Source organism: Oncorhynchus clarkii, chromosome 29 (genome assembly GCF_045791955.1).
Source record: "Oncorhynchus clarkii lewisi isolate Uvic-CL-2024 chromosome 29, UVic_Ocla_1.0, whole genome shotgun sequence".
Taxonomy (NCBI): Eukaryota; Metazoa; Chordata; class Actinopteri; order Salmoniformes; family Salmonidae; genus Oncorhynchus; species Oncorhynchus clarkii.
In genome coordinates, this window is record NC_092175.1 from 17,923,636 (window position 1) to 17,943,040 (window position 19,405).

A 19,405-nucleotide genomic window follows, 5' to 3' on the forward strand; every position below is an offset into this window, starting at 1 on the left:
GTTTGTGGCTTTGTGGATGTGGTAACTAGTAACGACCTGTTTGATGGCTTCCTACTCAGTGTTTGTTTGTATAAAACCTCACCAGCCCCACCAACGTCTTCAGTCCCCCATCAACAGAGGGACAGGAGTCTAAAAGGAATAGTTTAAATAACAGTCCAAAAGCAATACCTGATTCATAACCTCTTTTATAAACCTCTTTGTTTCTTCTCTCTTGTTTTTAAACCAGAGCTGTAGGTACAGTACAGTACAATCACACAGTTTTGACACACTGAATAATTTCACTCCAGAAGTGAAAAACGTTATTGAGCTGGTTTCCTGGACATATTCATCCTAGTCCTGAACTTAAAACGTATTTCAATGGAGAATTGTAATTGAGCATGCCTTTCAGACCAGGACTAGGCTAAATCTGTGTCTGGGAAATCAGCCCATATATATTTCCACGATAATGGAATTACGCTGAGATTCAGATTTTTTCACTTTAAAATGTATACCAAACAAAAACCATTGATTTCAAAGTTTAATAAACAATATAATTATATGCACAAGGACCACTTTTAGCAACTTCCACATAAAATATTACAAAAACACATTTAAAGAAAGAACTGTGCAGATACAAAGTTTGGTAACAGAATAAAACTGAGGGATTCAGTTTTTTTTATTCTAAATTGTTCAAAGTAATCATTGTGCATAGAGTTGCATGGTTTGTTAAACTTTGAAGTCAATGGTTTGCGTTTGGCATACATTTTAAAGTGAAACAATTGGAGTCTTAGCATAATTACGTTATCGTGGAATTGTCCAAACATTAATGTTACATATGTATTTGGCACACATTTTAGTGGAGAACCAACAGTAAGTATAATGATCTGTAATGGCATTGTTGTATTTTTTTCCTATGACTTTATACAGAGTTATGTATGCATACTTGTGTATGTTGATAGCTATTGTTGAGAAGTCTCAAGGTCAACACACATAGCACATCAAATTCAAGTATCGTTGGAATTGTAATTAGACTCTAGAAATGGATATTTTGGCATATCAACCCTTCATTCTATTTCTATGGCTGGGAAACTTTCAGTAATGATCTACTTGAGCACTGAACCCAAAGTATTTTAATGTCCCATTGGACTTATAGTGTGACAGTGGGGTGATAGTGTTATTGAAGGACACAGTGCTGACTGTGTGTCCTAGTCCTACCTCAGACAGAGAAAGGGTAAGCCACAAAGGACAACTACTTGCTTTGTAATGCCCTGCCCCTACACCCACCATGGCATCTCTCTTCAGGTAGCCATGGATACCACAGAGAGTACGGCCCCGCCTGTCCGAGCAGCGTCCCCCACAGTGCGTCCCCTGTGTCCTCCAGGCACCATGCGACCCATCAGCCCCGCCAGGGGCCCCAGGGACCCCCGGGACAACAAAAAGAAAAAGGGACTGCTTTCCAAGGGGAAGAAACTGCTCAAGAGACTCTCTCCGGTTAAATAAACTGTCCCCAGCTGACCCCAGAAAAGATGCTGGGCCCAGTATTGTAAATTGCATACAGTACACACAATCAAATCAGCCGAATCTACAGCACACAACTACAATGGCTACGTGTTCGTATGTATTACAGGACAATATATGTGAGCCTAATCTAATATAGTCAGTGATACAACATTCATGTTCTAGTGATGAATACACATATTTACGTACATATACTCAGTGCCAAATTCAATGAGAACTTTGCTCACATACTGTATAACTGTGATATATTTGAGGTGGAGGAAAAAAATAGGAGTATAAACTAGGACTTTCATTACATTTTACCACTGTTTTCTTTAATCAAATGGTTATTAAGGGACTTTGGAAATCAGGACAATGCTGATAATGCATTTGTGTGCATTTGTTGTAGGGTAACAACAGAGTAGCCTATTCTTTTTTGTTACAACCCGAGCTGGTTTCCATGGCAATTGTGCCAATATAAGGTCTCTAAAATACATGGCGTGGCAAAAACAAGTTGTTGTGATAGTCAGATGTCAATACTAGGAGACAGACCATACTCCTGGAACACTATAGCAACAACTCAACGACACTGTTATTGATGGCATTCTGTCAGTAATGCTGGCTGCTAACACAGAGGCTTTATTCAGTGCAATATATCACGGACAGGAGGGTGACAAATGGTTGAATCACTCACAGAACCTAGAAGTCTGCAGGGTGGTTGGCCACAGAGCATTACAGCAAGGAGAGGAAGCTACATTGGGTAAGACGTTTGAACCATCTCAGTGGCCTTTATGAAAACAATATAGAGCATGACATTCCTCGTTTTCTATGGTTGAACAAGGTTGTTTTTAAACTAACACTAGTCTGCCAAGAACCCCTGCTGCATCTCTGCAGCTTTGTTTGATCAAAAAAAAGAAGGTTATAAATAACCTTCTGTGTTTGCCTTCCAATTGCACAAAGGGGTATGTTTTGTCTGATGAATGGAAAAGCACTGCTGTGTGTGTGGGTGTAGGTGTAGGCTGTGTGTGTGGGTGTAGGTGTAGGCTGTGTGTGTGGGTGTAGGTGTAGGCTGTGTGTGTGCTCAGTGTGCATTCATGTCTGTGCGTTCTTTCTTTTTTTCCCAAAAAAAGAGGACACGTGGTTAGGAGTCATGTGATCTTAGTGGTGTGCCGCTAACTACATTGCCGGTGTAATGTTCAGTAATGTTCAGTTCTGAGGGTTGTGTTACCCACTCAGCCATTTCAGTAAAGATGTCTAGGTGTGTGCCCTCAAGATTCTGCACCGTTTACTTGTTTACACTATTATAGACCAATTGGCAAGAGAAAGGGAGGGATGACCTACATACTGTACCTACAACCTCTAAACCAGTAGTTGTGGCTTATGGGCTAAATGAGGGCTAAATAAAGGATGCATCCAGCTGATTGTCATTTACTAGGGAGGCTGTTAGACAAACATTGTCCTGTATTTTTGACAGCTTTTAAAGCCCTATATTAACCCATTTTCATAACCCATGATCCCATTCTGTAAGAGTTTAGCATCACTACAGTTACTGTACAGCCAGCATTTGATGTGCATAATCATCAGGGACAATATGTAAATCCATGAGTCACAATGAAATATGTTGAAATGCGATTGATAGTGAAAACTAGTCGGAGAGAGACCTATCAGACATGCCCATCAGCTAAGATATTTAAGGCAAGTGTAATATCCCGCTGTATAAGGATTACAGGGATCTTCTATGTTTATTAAAAAATAGAAAATCTAACGATGGATTGCCAAAAAGGAATGTATGAAGTGTTGAGCAGGCAAAATAGTTTATATTTTATTATGCGTCCAAAGTTATGCATTATGTTATGCATCCATTTGTTAAAAGGTGTTCAAGTCATAATTTCCCAATCATTCATTTGTGAATGCGTGTATGTCTATGTTGTTGCATTTTTGTACTTTTTCCATTTGTCGATCATTTCTAAATGTTTATACTTGATTTTCAGACTGCCTTTTGAGTGCTTTGAGATGTCTTCTTACTGTAAACAGTGCAGGCATTCTCCATGGTGTCCTCAAGATAAGATGTTTAAGTCTGTGGTTGTGTGCTTGCTCTGTGAATCAAAGAGAAAAAGAAAAAGATCATTTATGGTGATCAAATATTGTGTGCATGTGCAAATTATTATTATTTTTTTTAATCAAAAAATAAATGTGATATTTTGTAGAACATCTGTGTTTGGATTACTTTCATGTATGTGTGATTCTTTTCTTTTTCTCAGTGTCCTATTCATGTAATTACTCACGCATGTCGCATGAATTAAAACTAATAACATCATTAAAAGTGGATTTTGAAGCACAGTCTACCAGAGATTAAATGGGAAACCTACTGAAGGGATCAGCTTTACTGCCTACTATTACACTTTTCATCCTATGGATGGCAGCAGTGATCTGGACCCGATGGCCATTTAAATGTGATAAGAACAATAACAAACTCACATGGCGGAGTGGGAGGGAGCTTCGGTGGCACTTAGAGGAGGTGGAGGGAACGGGCCTCGGCGGAAATGGAGTCAAGAACAAGATGGTTGTCAGGAGTAGTGCAGTATTATCATAAGGAGACATGTACTTGGAAAACGGATGAGGAATGGAAGGAGGAGGTATAAGAGATGGAGGGTGAGCTTGAGTCTGATAAAAATTGTGGGAAAAAGGGAGATGGTTTGTTAAAGAAGAATGGTAGAAAGTGTAAGCAGAGGGAGCTGAAGACAGGAGGAGAAATGGAAGTGAGCGAGGGTGAAGTATCGGAGGTGGTAGGTGTGGTGAAGTTATCGGAGACCGAGGTATATATCGAAAAGTGGACTCTTGCCTTGTGGATGATCCATTTGTGGTTTCACGGTGGGTGAAAAAGAGTTGGGTAATGTGGAATCGGTGAGGGTAACCAGAAGTGGTCTAGTGATAATTGTTTGTGTTTCTGTTAGTCAGAGGGAGAATGTGCTCAGAGTAAAACGAATGGGGGCAAGAAAAGTGACTTGTTTCACTCTCAAGAAAAGGGCACCAATGAAAGGAGTGATAACTGTGGTAGCAGTAAATATAAAACAGCTGAGGGGAAAGATTCCCGGTATATGTGATGCTTGTCGTTTGATGTGACGCAGACAGGCTGGCGAGAGTGAGGAAACAGAAGAGTCATTGTCTGTTCATTTGAGTTTTGAAGTTGAGGCTTTGCCCGACAAAGTGCAGTTAGTATGTATAAGTTATCCTGTACAAGCATATGTGCCGAATACATTTTATAGGTGTCAAGCTTATGGGCATGTGGTAGCGGTGTGTAGGAGGGAGGGCCCAAGGTGTGAGAAGTGTGCAGAAATGCATGATACAAAGCAATGTGTAGTATTAGGGAAAGTAGTGGAATGTGTTAATTGTAGGGGTGCCCATGGAGCTGGGGATCAGTCATGTTCCGTGCGAGAGAGGCACGTTGAGGTTTCCAGGGTTAGAGTAGAGCAGAAGTTGTCGCCCCCCCCCCACTTCTAATTTCCTTAAATTTGTGGCTAGGGTCAAATACTTTCTGTGGCACACACTACTGGTCAACATGAGCTACCAAAATGATTATGAAGTGTACCAGGCCTTGCAGTCCCAAGATAGAAGGAGGAGGATAATTTTGGCAGGCAAGAAAATGACCTTGCCGAAACCCCCCCCATCTCCTTCTAATTTCCTTAATTTTGTCACTGGAGTCAAATACTTTCTGTGGCACACATCAGAGTCAAATACTTTCTATAGAACAAACTTCTAGGAAAGGCAACCAAAATGAATAATTAATGTATGTGTGTTATAGTAAACATAGAGGAGGGAGTAAACTGTTTCAGAACAACTACTAGTCGAATAAGACATTGGACATCTAACGTGATCATTAACATCTGCCTTGAAGGACACAAATAAAAAATACTTTCTGCTACTAAGATCAGTGAAATGTAGATTAAACTGACAATGGAGTGAAGAGCAGAACTCTTAACTAGCAAGCAAGTCGCAGCAATGAAGAATTGAGTGTGTGCGTGTTCTGAGGGGGATTCTGTCAGGGGGGAGATTTTTGGCACAACAGTTTATATTTGGGTGCAGGAGCTCCACAAGTTAATATTTTAAGATGAACAGAGCTTAAGCAGCGAAACATGTGAGATGCCAGTACTCAGCTCCTGTGAGATTCTGCCCAAGTCAAGCACTGTCACAAAATAATAAGAGGAAAAACAAGGCAGTGAAGGCCACTGTACCTTGACCTGCAGCGTGCCGCCGAGGTCTACGGGACATGCCAGCTGTGTAGTTACTCACAATCACAGAGTGGTAAAAGTGGGTTGTTATGGTACCCTCTTGACACAGATAAAAAGGTGACATAATGTTACTGGTTCCATGCCCTGCAATCTGATTGCTCAATTGGGTTTGCTCTAGATGGGAAAGATTGAGCTTTCTAATTCATTTTGTAATCATGTCTAGTTGGTGTTTTATTAGGATGCCACCGGAGATCCTTCTGAAGATCCTGTCGTACATGGATGCCTCTCTTCTCTGTAGGCTACGTCAACAAGCGCTTCTATGAGATGGTTCACAATAAGTAAGGAGTGAAGTACTGGTCACATTGTAGGCTATTCTTCCTCCCTACAGTCTTGCATGATCATTTTTGACCCACAGTATTTTGTTGCAGTGGAACGTGGCACGATATGTACTCGGCGGAGTATGTACAGAGTAAGAAGTGGAGGCTCAAGCGTATGGACAAGGGTCATTGAAATTCAATTTTATAACACTCCTTTTTGCTTATCCCACCAGGGATGCTTGCTATGAGCACTATATGCTTGTAAGCACAGTACTTTTTGTAATATCATTGGTGTTTCCCCCCACCAGGTGCTGGACAAGCTGAGTGTGGTGGTGGTGGAGGAGAGGGCTACTGGAGAAGGCTATATTTCAGGACCATGGCTGACTTTAACGACACCAAGTGGAGGAAGCAGTTGAGAGACATTCACCCCTTCAGAGGCCTGCCCAGTCAGACTGAGAGTGTCCTCAGGTTAGACTAACTGCAGGCAGTGCTCAAGTTGTACTGCCTCTGTTGTTAAGTATAAAACATACAGTATATAAAACATATGCTACTGTAGTATTGTCACAACCTACTCATTGAAACTCATTGGACCAGATTCAATTCAATTTAAAGTATTTTGCTCTCCTCTCCTCTGCCTCAGGAGCCAGCGTGTGACCTGGGAGATCAGTGTCTGACAAGAGGGGGTTGGAGGGGACTTTTGAGCAGAGCTGGATTATGTCCTTTCTATTTCAGGTTTCATTTCAGCAGAAAAGGATGATGGAATGCATGATAGATTAAATAATTAAATCATTCAGTCATTAATTCCCTCCCCCTACTCCATGCAAGAGGACAAGCCTCCTTTTGATGACGTGGACCCTAACTTCGGCCTCCATGATTACACGCTCTGCATTATACTGCACAACACTCTAATCCAGATAATGGCCCGTGCACTTCTCTCAACTCTACTGCCGCAAAAGTAAACAAACCACTACCAAGAGAGTTTCTATTCTAGACCTACTGTATATACTTTGGGTACCAGAATGCAGCTGTACCATAACACACTGTAGTTGACTTTGGTTGGGGTTGTCCAGCTCAGGTCCATGATAGTGTCATCCAGCTGAACGTCATCAATAGGGGAAGCCTGTCCCAGCACACACCTCTTTCTGGCAGAATCAGTATGCCCTGGAAGTATGAGGCTCTGGAGGGCACCGTGGAGGTACACTGGCTCCCACTGGTTGAGGTTACACTATATAATAATATATGCCATTTAGCAGATGATTTATCGAAAGCGGCTTAGTCATGCGTGCGTACCAATAGGCCTAGATGATGGGGATATTGTAATAACAGAACAGCAGACATAGACAGTCTCTTGTGCTCTCTCTATATGTCTTTCACTCTATTTCTTTCTCTCTATATGTCTTTCTCTGTCTCTCTCTATATGTCTTTCTCTCTATATGTCTTTCTCTCTATATGTCTTTCTCTCTATAGGTCTTCCTCGGTCTTTCTCTCTATATGTCTTTCTCTCTATATGTCTTTCTCTCTAAATGTCTTTCTCTCTAAATGTCTTTCTCTCTATATGTCTTTCTCTATATATGTCTTTCTCTGTCACTCTCTATATGTCTTTCTCTCTATATGTCTTTCTCTATATATGTCTTTCTCTCTATGTGTCTTTCTCTCTATATGTCTTTCTCTGTCTCTCTCTATATGTCTTTATATGTCTTTCTCTCTATATGTGTCTCTCTCTCTCTCTCTTTCTCTCTATATGTCTTTCTCTGTCTCTCTCTATATGTCTTTCTCTCTATATGTCTTTCTCTCTATAGGTCTTTCTCTCTATAGGTCTTTCTCGGTCTTTCTCTCTATAGGTCTTTCTCTCTATAGGTCTTTCTCTCTATATGTATTTCTCTCTATATGTCTTTCTCTCTATATGTCTTTCTCTGTCTCTCTCTATATGTCTTTATATGTCTTTCTCTCTATATGTGTCTCTCTCTCTCTCTTTCTCTCTATATGTCTTTCTCTCTATGTCTTTATATGTCTTTCTCTCTATATGTGTCTCTCTCTCTCTCTTTCTCTCTATATGTCTTTCTCGGTCTTTCTCTCTATAGGTATTTCTCTATGTCTTTCTCTCTCTTTCTCTCTATGTCTTTATATGTCTTTCTCTCTATATGTGTCTCTCTCTCTCTCTTTCTCTATATATGTCTCTCTCGCTCTCTGTGTCTTTCGCTCTATATGTCTCTCTCTATATACAGTGGGGAGAACAAGTATTTGATACACTACCGATTTTTCAGGTTTTCCTACTTACAAAGCATGTAGAGGTCTGTCATTTTTATCATAGGTACACTTCAACTGTGAGAGACGGAATCTAATCCAGAAAATCACATTGTATGATTTTTAACGAATTAATTTGCATTTTATTGCATGCCATAAGTATTTGATCACCTACCAACCAGTAAGAATTCCATCTCTCACAGACCTGTTATTTTTTCTTTAAGAATCCCTCCTGTTCTCCACTCATTACCAGTATTAACTGCACCTGTTTGAACTCGTCACCTGTATAAAAGACACCTGTCCACACACTCAATCAAACAGACTTCAACCTCTCCACAATGGCCAAGACCAGAGAGCTGTGTAAGGACATCAGGGATAAAATTGTAGGCCTGCACAAGGCTGGGATGAGCTACAGGACAATAGGCAAGCAGCTTGGTGAGATGGCAACAACTGTTGGCGCAATTATTAGAAAATGGAAGAAGTTCAAGATGACGGTCAATCACCCTCGGTCTGGGGCTCCATGCAAGATCTCACCTCGTGGGGCATCAATGATTATGAGGAAGGTGAGGGATCAGCCCAGAACTACACGGTAGGACCTGGTCAATGACCAGAAGAGAGCTGGGACCACAGTCTCAAAGAAAACCATTAGTAACACACTATGCCGTCATGGATTAAAATCCTACAGCGCACGCAAGGCCCCCCTGTTCAAGCCAGTGCATGTCCCGTCTGAAGTTTGCCAATGACCATCTGGATGATCCAGAGGAGGAATGGGAGAAGGTCATGTGGTCTGATGAGACAAAAATAGAGCTTTTTGGTCTAAACTCCACTAGCCTTGTTTGGAGGAAGAAGAAGGATGAGTACAACCCCAAGAACACAATCCCAACCGTAAAGCATGGAGGTGGAAACCTAATTCTTTGGGGGTGCTTTTCTGCAAAGGGGACAGGAGGACTGCACCGTATTGAGGGGAGGATGGATGGGGCCATGTATCGCGAGATCTTGGCCAACAACCTCCTTTCCTCAGTAAGAGCATTGAAGATGGGTCGTGGCTGGGTCTTCCCGCATGACAATGACCCGAAACACACAGCCAGGGCAACAGGAGTGGCTCCGTAAGAAGCATCTCAAGGTCCTGGAGTGGCCTAGCCAGTCTCCAGACCTGAACCCAAAAGAAAATCTTTGGAGGGAGCTGAAAGTCCGTATTGCCCAGCGACAGCCCCGAAACCTGAAGGATCTGGAGAAGGTCTGTATGGAGGAGTGGGCCAAAATCCCTGCTGCAGTGTGTGCAAACCTGGTCAAGAACTACAGGAAACGTATGAACTCTGTAATTGCAAACAAAGATTTCGGTACCAAATATTAAGTTCTGCTTTTCTGATGTATCAAATACTTATGTCATGCAACAAAATGCAAATTAATTACTTAAAAATCATACAATGTGATTTTCTGGATGTTTGATTTAGATTCGGTCTCTCACAGTTGAAGTGTACCTATGATAAAAATTACAGACCTCTACATGCTTTGTAAGTAGGAAAACCTTCAAAATCGGCAGTGTATCAAAAATTTGTTCTCCCCACTGTATGTATCTTTATCTCTCCCTCCTCTCTGTAGAACTGCTGCATGATGAGCCTGACCCTGATGGATGAGTACCAGAATCCCTTCTGGTGTGTCAGCACGCCCGTTTCAATGATGCTAAACAACAAGGAGCCCTTCTCCGACAAATACGAGGGCCAGCACTTCCTGATCAAGTACCAGGATATGACCCAGAGGGCAAGGTAAACCAACCTCACATGACCCAGAGGCCAAGGTAAACCAACCTCACATGACCCAGATGGTAAGGTAAACCAACCTCATATGACCCAGAGGGCAAGGTAAACCAACCCCATATGACCCAAAGGGCAAGGTAAACCAACCTCATATGACCCAGAGGGCAAGGTAAACCAACCTCATATGACCCAGAGGGCAAGGTAAACCAACCTCATATGACCCAGAGGGCAAGGTAAACCAACCTCATATGACCCAGAGGGCAAGGTAAACCAACCTCATATGACCCAGAGGGCAAGGTAAACCAACCTCATATGACCCAGAGGGCAAGGTAAACCAACCCCATATGACCCAGAGGGCAAGGTAAACCAACCTCATATGACCCAGAGGGCAAGGTAAACCAACCTCATATGCACCAGAGGGCAAGGTAAACCAACCTCATATGACCCAGAGGGCAAGGTAAACCAACCTCATATGACCCAGAGGGCAAGGTAAACCAACCTCATATGACCCAGAGGGCAAGGTAAACCAACCTCATATGACCCAGAGGGCAAGGTAAACCAACCTCATATGACCCAGAGGGCAAGGTAAACCAACCTCATATGACCCAGAGGGCAAGGTAAACCAACCTCATATGACCCAGAGGGCAAGGTAAACCAACCTCATATGACCCAGAGGGCAAGGTAAACCAACCTCATATGACCCAGAGGGCAAGGTAAACCAACCTCATATGACCCAGAGGGCAAGGTAAACCAACCTCATATGACCCAGAGGGCAAGGTAAACCAACCTCATATGACCCAGAGGGCAAGGTAAACCAACTTCATATGACCCAGAGGGCAAGGTAAACCAACCTCATATGACCCAGAGGGCAAGGTAAACCAACCTCACATGACCCAGAGGGCAAGGTAAACCAACCTCATATGACCCAGAGGGCAAGGTAAACCAACCTCATATGACCCAGAGGGCAAGGTAAACCAACCTCATATGACCCAGAGGGCAAGGTAAACCAACCCCATATTTCCCAGAGGGCAAGGTAAACCAACCTCATATGACCCAGAGGGCAAGGTAAACCAACCTCATATGACCCAGAGGGCAAGGTAAACCAACCTCATATGACCCAGAGGGCAAGGTAAACCAACCTCACATGACCCAGAGGGCAAGGTAAACCAACCTCATATGACCCAGAGGGCAAGGTAAACCAACCTCATATGACCCAGAGGGCAAGTTAAACCAACCTCATATGACCCAGAGGGCAAGGTAAACCAACCTCATATGACCCAGAGGGCAAGGTAAACCAACCTCATATGACCCAGAGGGCAAGGTAAACAAACCTCATATGACCCAGAGGGCAAGGTAAACCAGCCTCATATGACCCAGAGGGCAAGGTAAACCAACCTCATATGACCCAGAGGGCAAGGTAAACCAACCCCATATGACCCAGAGGGCAAGGTAAACCAACCTCATGTGACCCAGAGGGCAAGGTAAACCAACCTCATATGACCCAGAGGGCAAGGTAAACCAACCTCATATGACCCAGAGGGCAAGGTAAACCAACCTCATATGACCCAGAGGGCAAGGTAAACCAACCTCATATGACCCAGAGGGCAAGGTAAACCAACCTCATATGACCCAGAGGGCAAGGTAAACCAACCTCATATGACCCAGAGGGCAAGGTAAACCAACCCCATATGACCCAGAGGGCAAGGTAAACCAACCTCATATGACCCAGAGGGCAAGGTAAACCAACCTCATATGACCCAGAGGGCAAGGTAAACCAACCCCATATGACCCAGAGGGCAAGGTAAACCAACCTCATATGACCCAGAGGGCAAGGTAAACCAACCCCATATTTCCCAGAGGGCAAGGTAAACCAACCTCATATGACCCAGAGGGCAAGGTAAACCAACCTCATATGACCCAGAGGGCAAGGTAAACCAACCTCATATGACCCAGAGGGCAAGTTAAACCAACCTCATATGACCCAGAGGGCAAGGTAAACCAACCTCATATGACCCAGAGGGCAAGGTAAACCAACCTCATATGACCCAGAGGGCAAGGTAAACCAACCTCATATGACCCAGAGGGCAAGGTAAACCAACCTCATATGACCCAGAGGGCAAGGTAAACCAACCTCATATGACCCAGAGGGCAAGGTAAACCAACCCCATATGACCCAGAGGGCAAGGTAAACCAACCTCATATGACCCAGAGGGCAAGGTAAACCAACCTCATATGCACCAGAGGGCAAGGTAAACCAACCTCATATGACCCAGAGGGCAAGGTAAACCAACCTCATATGACCCAGAGGGCAAGGTAAACCAACCTCATATGACCCAGAGGGCAAGGTAAACCAACCTCATATGACCCAGAGGGCAAGGTAAACCAACCTCATATGACCCAGAGGGCAAGGTAAACCAACCTCATATGACCCAGAGGGCAAGGTAAACCAACCTCATATGACCCAGAGGGCAAGGTAAACCAACCTCATATGACCCAGAGGGCAAGGTAAACCAACCTCATATGACCCAGAGGGCAAGGTAAACCAACCTCATATGACCCAGAGGGCAAGGTAAACCAACCTCATATGACCCAGAGGGCAAGTTAAACCAACCTCACATGACCCAGAGGGCAAGGTAAACCAACCTCATATGACCCAGAGGGCAAGGTAAACCAACCTCATATGACCCAGAGGGCAAGGTAAACAAACCTCATATGACCCAGAGGGCAAGGTAAACCAACCCCATATGACCCAGAGGGCAAGGTAAACCAACCTCATGTGACCCAGAGGGCAAGGTAAACCAACCTCATATGACCCAGAGGGCAAGGTAAACCAACCTCATATGACCCAGAGGGCAAGGTAAACCAACCTCATATGACCCAGAGGGCAAGGTAAACCAACCTCATATGACCCAGAGGGCAAGGTAAACCAACCTCATATGACCCAGAGGGCAAGGTAAACCAACCTCATATGACCCAGAGGGCAAGGTAAACCAACCCCATATGACCCAGAGGGCAAGGTAAACCAACCTCATATGACCCAGAGGGCAAGGTAAACCAACCTCATATGACCCAGAGGGCAAGGTAAACCAACCCCATATGACCCAGAGGGCAAGGTAAACCAACCTCATATGACCCAGAGGGCAAGGTAAACCAACCCCATATTTCCCAGAGGGCAAGGTAAACCAACCTCATATGACCCAGAGGGCAAGGTAAACCAACCTCATATGACCCAGAGGGCAAGGTAAACCAACCTCATATGACCCAGAGGGCAAGGTAAACCAACCTCACATGACCCAGAGGGCAAGGTAAACCAACCTCATATGACCCAGAGGGCAAGGTAAACCAACCTCATATGACCCAGAGGGCAAGTTAAACCAACCTCATATGACCCAGAGGGCAAGGTAAACCAACCTCATATGACCCAGAGGGCAAGGTAAACCAACCTCATATGACCCAGAGGGCAAGGTAAACAAACCTCATATGACCCAGAGGGCAAGGTAAACGTGCCTCATATGACCCAGAGGGCAAGGTAAACCAACCTCATATGACCCAGAGGGCAAGGTAAACCAACCCCATATGACCCAGAGGGCAAGGTAAACCAACCTCATGTGACCCAGAGGGCAAGGTAAACCAACCTCATATGACCCAGAGGGCAAGGTAAACCAACCTCATATGACCCAGAGGGCAAGGTAAACCAACCTCATATGACCCAGAGGGCAAGGTAAACCAACCTCATATGACCCAGAGGGCAAGGTAAACCAACCTCATATGACCCAGAGGGCAAGGTAAACCAACCTCATATGACCCAGAGGGCAAGGTAAACCAACCTCATATGACCCAGAGGGCAAGGTAAACCAACCTCATATGACCCAGAGGGCAAGGTAAACCAACCTCATATGACCCAGAGGGCAAGGTAAACCAACCTCATATGACCCAGAGGGCAAGGTAAACCAACCTCATTTGACCCAGAGGGCAAGGTAAACCAACCTCATATGACCCAGAGGGCAAGGTAAACCAACCTCATATGACCCAGAGGGCAAGGTAAACCAACCTCATATGACCCAGAGGGCAAGGTAAACCAACCTCATATGACCCAGAGGGCAAGGTAAACCAACTTCATATGACCCAGAGGGCAAGGTAAACCAACCTCACATGACCCAGAGGGCAAGGTAAACCAACCTCATATGACCCAGAGGGCAAGGTAAACCAACCTTATATGACCCAGAGGGCAAGGTAAACCAACCTCACATGACCCAGAGGGCAAGGTAAACCAAGCCCATATGACCCAGAGGGCAAGGTAAACCAACCTCATATGACCCAGAGGACAAGGTAAACCAACCTCATATGACCCAGAGGGCAAGGTAAACCAACCCCATATGACCCAGAGGGCAAGGTAAACCAACCTCATATGACCCAGAGGGCAAGGTAAACCAACCTCATATTTCCCAGAGGGCAAGGTAAACCAACCTCATCTGACCCAGAGGGCAAGGTAAACCAACCTCATATGACCCAGAGGGCAAGGTAAACCAACCTCATATGACCCAGAGGGCAAGGTAAACCAACCTCATATGACCCAGAGGGCAAGGTAAACCAACCTCACATGACCCAGAGGGCAAGGTAAACCAACCTCATATGACCCAGAGGGCAAGGTAAACCAACCTCACATGACCCATGCATCAGAGGATAGATGAAGAGGCCTCTTTGTTTATTTTTGTGTGGCAAGGTTGGGTTAGTTTACTAGACACCATATCAGTGATAACATATATGTACTGTATTTATCACCCATAACTTAAGTAATTTAGCACATATGGGGAGCAGCAACCAGGAAGTGGATGTAACTTTTTTCTCCATAATAACAGTAATGTATTTATTCTTTAGTATTGTAGGTGTGGCTGGAAAAGCAGAGACAGTACTTCCTCATCAAACTGGTAGTCTTCATCGCCACGGCCAAAGTCAATAAGCACTTTGGGAGAGCCTACTGACGCGGCATGTAGAGGAGGCACTGTACTACATACCTCTGTCATAATGATTACATAATGATGACGAGGTGTCCTAAACAGTCATGACAACTGTTTATGACATCTTGTATGTCACTGTTAGGACAGTATTAGCTATGTAGGCCTTATGCCAGAGGTTTGCCCCTGCAAGTTTTAGTTTTCTTCCATGTATTTATATATTTGTATGCATTGCTTTGTGAATCATTTGTACACATCGGTAAAATGTGATCCTAGATATTATATAGAGTAAAATAAATGTGAAATGTGTTAAGAGAGTCAAGAATGTTTATGTTACAGATGGATTATCTGATTGTGTGAAAACGTTTTGATGTATATATTTCGGTGTTGTTTTTTTAGTGAGCCATAGTGCATTAATTAAAATCACCAGTTGACCTAAATCATAGGGAATTTTACGGCAGAGCGCTGTAGTAGCTCATTAGGAGGAACTGCCTGCATACTGCTGTGTTCGACTTTACATCCTCAGGATGGCAGCAGTCATCTTCACCCATAATAGCAATATTTCCAGAATGAGTAAAGTGCAAAGGCCTTTGCAGCAAGTGCTCCCTCACAGTGCTGGCCATGAACGCTTTCTTCGAAGCTGTGTGAAGACTCATCACACTAACTGTGCATACACCATGCACTGACGCCAACTGTCTAAACAGCACAGATAAACCTTCTATAAGCATCAACATTATTATTTCTAAGTACTGGCTGCAAATGCCCCAAAAATATCAAAGCCTTCATTCATACAAGTATTTTTCAATACAGTACAGAAGCTAGTAAAGAGTTATTGATAGAGTGGAAAGCAGCGATGCCTCAGTACATTTGGCACAGGGGCTCTGCGTACGTTCTAAAAAAAAGCAAGAAAAAGAAAAAGACAGTGGAGATTACACTCATATATCACTGCATCCTGGCTCCTGTGCCTCCCTCCGGATCCTGAGTGAGCTGTTAGCTCCCAGGGCCTCTTAGGCCATCGGATGTTTAAAATGCTCACTGGCTGTGACCTCTCCATCTCTGCCACCCATTCTACCTAGTACTCCACCAGAGGGGCGGGACCAGTCATCCATCTTCTGGTGGCCTTTTCTGATGAATATTTTACAGGGCCTAATAGTGCTGTGTAAAACCTCACCATCACATCTCCATTACCCTCCCGGAAACCTCAACAGACAGCTTGGATCTCTACAAGGAGAAAGATGGTAAAGATTAGGTAGTGTATTGTGCCAGCTGACCTTCTGGTGCCAGGTGTGTGTTTAAATCCCTCATCGTTCTTTTAACTGCTTTTAACTTGGCTTGAGAATGTGTTAAGGTTTAAAATAGCTTTTCCAACAATAATTGTGTGCCTGTGTGTGCATGCATTCCTTTGTGTGTGCGTGCATGTGTGTGTTTGTGCGTTTGTTTGAGTCCTGAGTTGATGCCATAATTAATGATGCCATATAAAAAAAGATGGATCCCTAAGTCAGCACAAGTGATAAATAGTCAAATAAAAAAGTGTGATCACATTGAATACCCTTCTGCCACTTCAACCCATTAGGTTTCCTTCCCAGGATGTAGCTAAAGGCAAGACTCTGACCTGCCTGTCATTGATGTGTGAGAGCAGGTGCCGGTGGGAGGACCATCCGCTTGGCCTGTAACTCATCCTGGTCTCCCGCGGGGCAGAGGAGTGATGTGTATGGTGGCCACGCTCTGAGAGCCACATTCATTCTTCATCCCACACTGTAATGCCATTGACACCAGGAAAGCAGGCAGCTCAGCCTAGTCCCAGCCATTCATCTTCGTCTGGGCCGTTCACAGTGGGCTAGCCACGAGGCATCGCCTCCCCTCAACCGAGTCTTGAGAGCTCCCAGAGCTTCCTATATGGACTGACTTAACTGCTGGACTGAACCCCCTTTATGACAAGACAACATGGTGCAGATTTGTCTAGAGGTTGTGTGGAGGCCGTGATAACAACAACGCATAGGTCTTCATAAATTATTTCACAAACCATATTGTCTTAAGTGATATTTAAAAAATACCTCAACTTGATGAGCTAATGATCGATCATGAGATTCCCAATAGCCTATAGCACTGTACCAATACTGAGCGGGCATATTTGATTTACAGTAATCTCTCCGCTCAGGTTTGAAGGACACAATGAAGTCCCTCTCATCATCATTCAGCTAATGGAGAGTAATGGAGAGGTTGATGACAGATTAAGGCACAGTAGCTCAATGTCAATCTCTGTACAGGATTAATGTCAGCAAAGGTTAACAGAGCCACCAATCATCCAGTGACCTGTGTCCTTACAGATAATTCATGGACATTCTTCTCATGTTTCATCTCGACTGGGATTGGCAGGGGCAGGGCTGCAAATCAGGAAAAGGATCCTAAAGTTTTATGAGTGAGGGGCAATCGTAGGGTTAATGGTAAATATACTGCTATATACAATATAATATTACACATAATGTACTATACCTTAGGATTTGTCTTTGGACAGGTTTCCTGAACCATTGATGTTAAAGTATAATTTTTTGGGGGTCCGAATAGAAAATGTATTCTAATTTCAGAGCCAGAACAGAGGGGAATGAATAAGGAAAACTCACAGGGTGAGTCACAGCCAATGATTTATATATACACTAGACGACTAACAGGGGCGCTTGTTTTGAAGCCACCACGCCTCCATTTTAGCACTCTCACAAAACATTTTGGAAGCTATAAAAAAGCATTTAATTACATTTTTACATTTGTTTTTGCCATGTTTATTCTATTACAGTCACCTCAGTGCATACTTAAGAACTATATGTGACCTAAACATACAAATACAAAATTAAAGCCTTTTATTGGCCAATACATAGCATCAGTAATCCAGAGATTATATACCATACATCATTAGCCACAGCCCCAAACACATCATTTGCTTTTTTTTTCTTACACAAATTCTTTCAGCTTCTCTTTCATCCCCACTAAGCTCCTCCTACCAATCGCCATGAGGGAATCATTCTTCTCTGCTCATCTGTCTGAACAGCTGGACATCCATCCAGCTTCCTGTCAGTAATTAGGGTTGAACAGGGTTGACCCACTCTAGATTACCATTCAACCTTTTGGCCACCTGGCTAGTTTATAAGGCCAACAGCAGTGATCAGACCACCTCAGTTCCATCCACAATCTTTTTTGCATGTCTAGAGCTGCAAAGCTAAGATCTGGAACAGTTCCCAGACCCAACGGTTGCCATCGCAAACACTTGCATTTCAGAAGCTTTCATAAGCGGAGAGAGATACAAATCTCATTCACAAATGAATGCAGGTCGACGTTTCTCATGGATCTTGGCTTGGAGACAGAACTGAGCGATTTCCGCTAGATGGGCCAGCTGCAAACTCAAAATTGGCAATATAATAAAAATTCATGAAAAACATAATGAGCTTTTTGGTCATAATTTAAGATTTAGGCATTAGAGTTTTTAGCAGTGTGGTTAGGGTTAAGGTTAGTGTTAGGTTTAAAATCAGGAATGTATCTCTTTGTGGCTGTGCCAGCTAGTGACCACTCTGCGCAGCTACCCCAGCACATGAGTCATCCCAGTAAATGCCAAACTGCCACATTAATGCTAATTTAAAACTACCAGGCCCTGTTTGGCTTGTGGTAAAGGGTCTTTTGACAATGTTAAACATATCACACACTAGGGGGTCCAGGATGGATTGCAGCAGACTTCCTCTGGTTCTTTTCGCCTGAAACAGTTGTGCTCCATTGGTTCCCCTTCTTTATAGCTGCTTAGAGGCACTTTAATTTCTCTAAGACACATATTTATGCTAAGCTGCTGGCGCTGTCAGGGATGGGATGTTTATTTATTTGTATTTGTCTGTCCCTGCATAAAGCTGCTACCTTGGCAGTGGCACCCCCATTAAAAAGCAGGACGCTCTGCTGGAGCAGGGTGGAGGGGGTGGAGGGTCGCGTCGGGTTGGCAGCCATGTTCCCCTGGCTAACTTATTTATTTCAAGCATAAAGGAGTGTTGACACGTGCCCTTACACAGACAAACAACACGCGGCTATCAAACCACAGGACACTGGGAGTCACCCTCTGCCACTCAGCCCAAACAGAAAGGGAGTCAAAAGAGATGAGAGGAGTACAGGACATGTCTGACAGTATTATTGGCTGATTAAACCCTGTAGGTTTACTATAAGTTAATGTTCTCTCAGCCAACCAGCCAGGCAGCCACAGCCTTGGTATGGATCCAGAGGGAATGACACAGCCTTGGTATGGATCCAGAGGGGATGACACAGCGTTTATGAGACATATTCTCACCTCCTCCCATCCCTAAAAGTGTCCATCTCATCATCTGTCCACTGCCCCAGCAGGGTGACATCATCATCATCGGAAGCTGCATGGCATTTTAATTCATATCTTACACACCATG

The 19,405-nt window shown here is 44.0% G+C and overlaps 1 pseudogene; it reads left to right on the top strand.

Annotated features, from left to right (window-relative positions):
* Nucleotides 1–1,287: 1,287 nt before the first annotated feature.
* LOC139388156 (F-box only protein 15-like) lies at nucleotides 1,288–14,983 on the top strand (annotated as a pseudogene).
* Nucleotides 14,984–19,405: the final 4,422 nt, after the last annotated feature.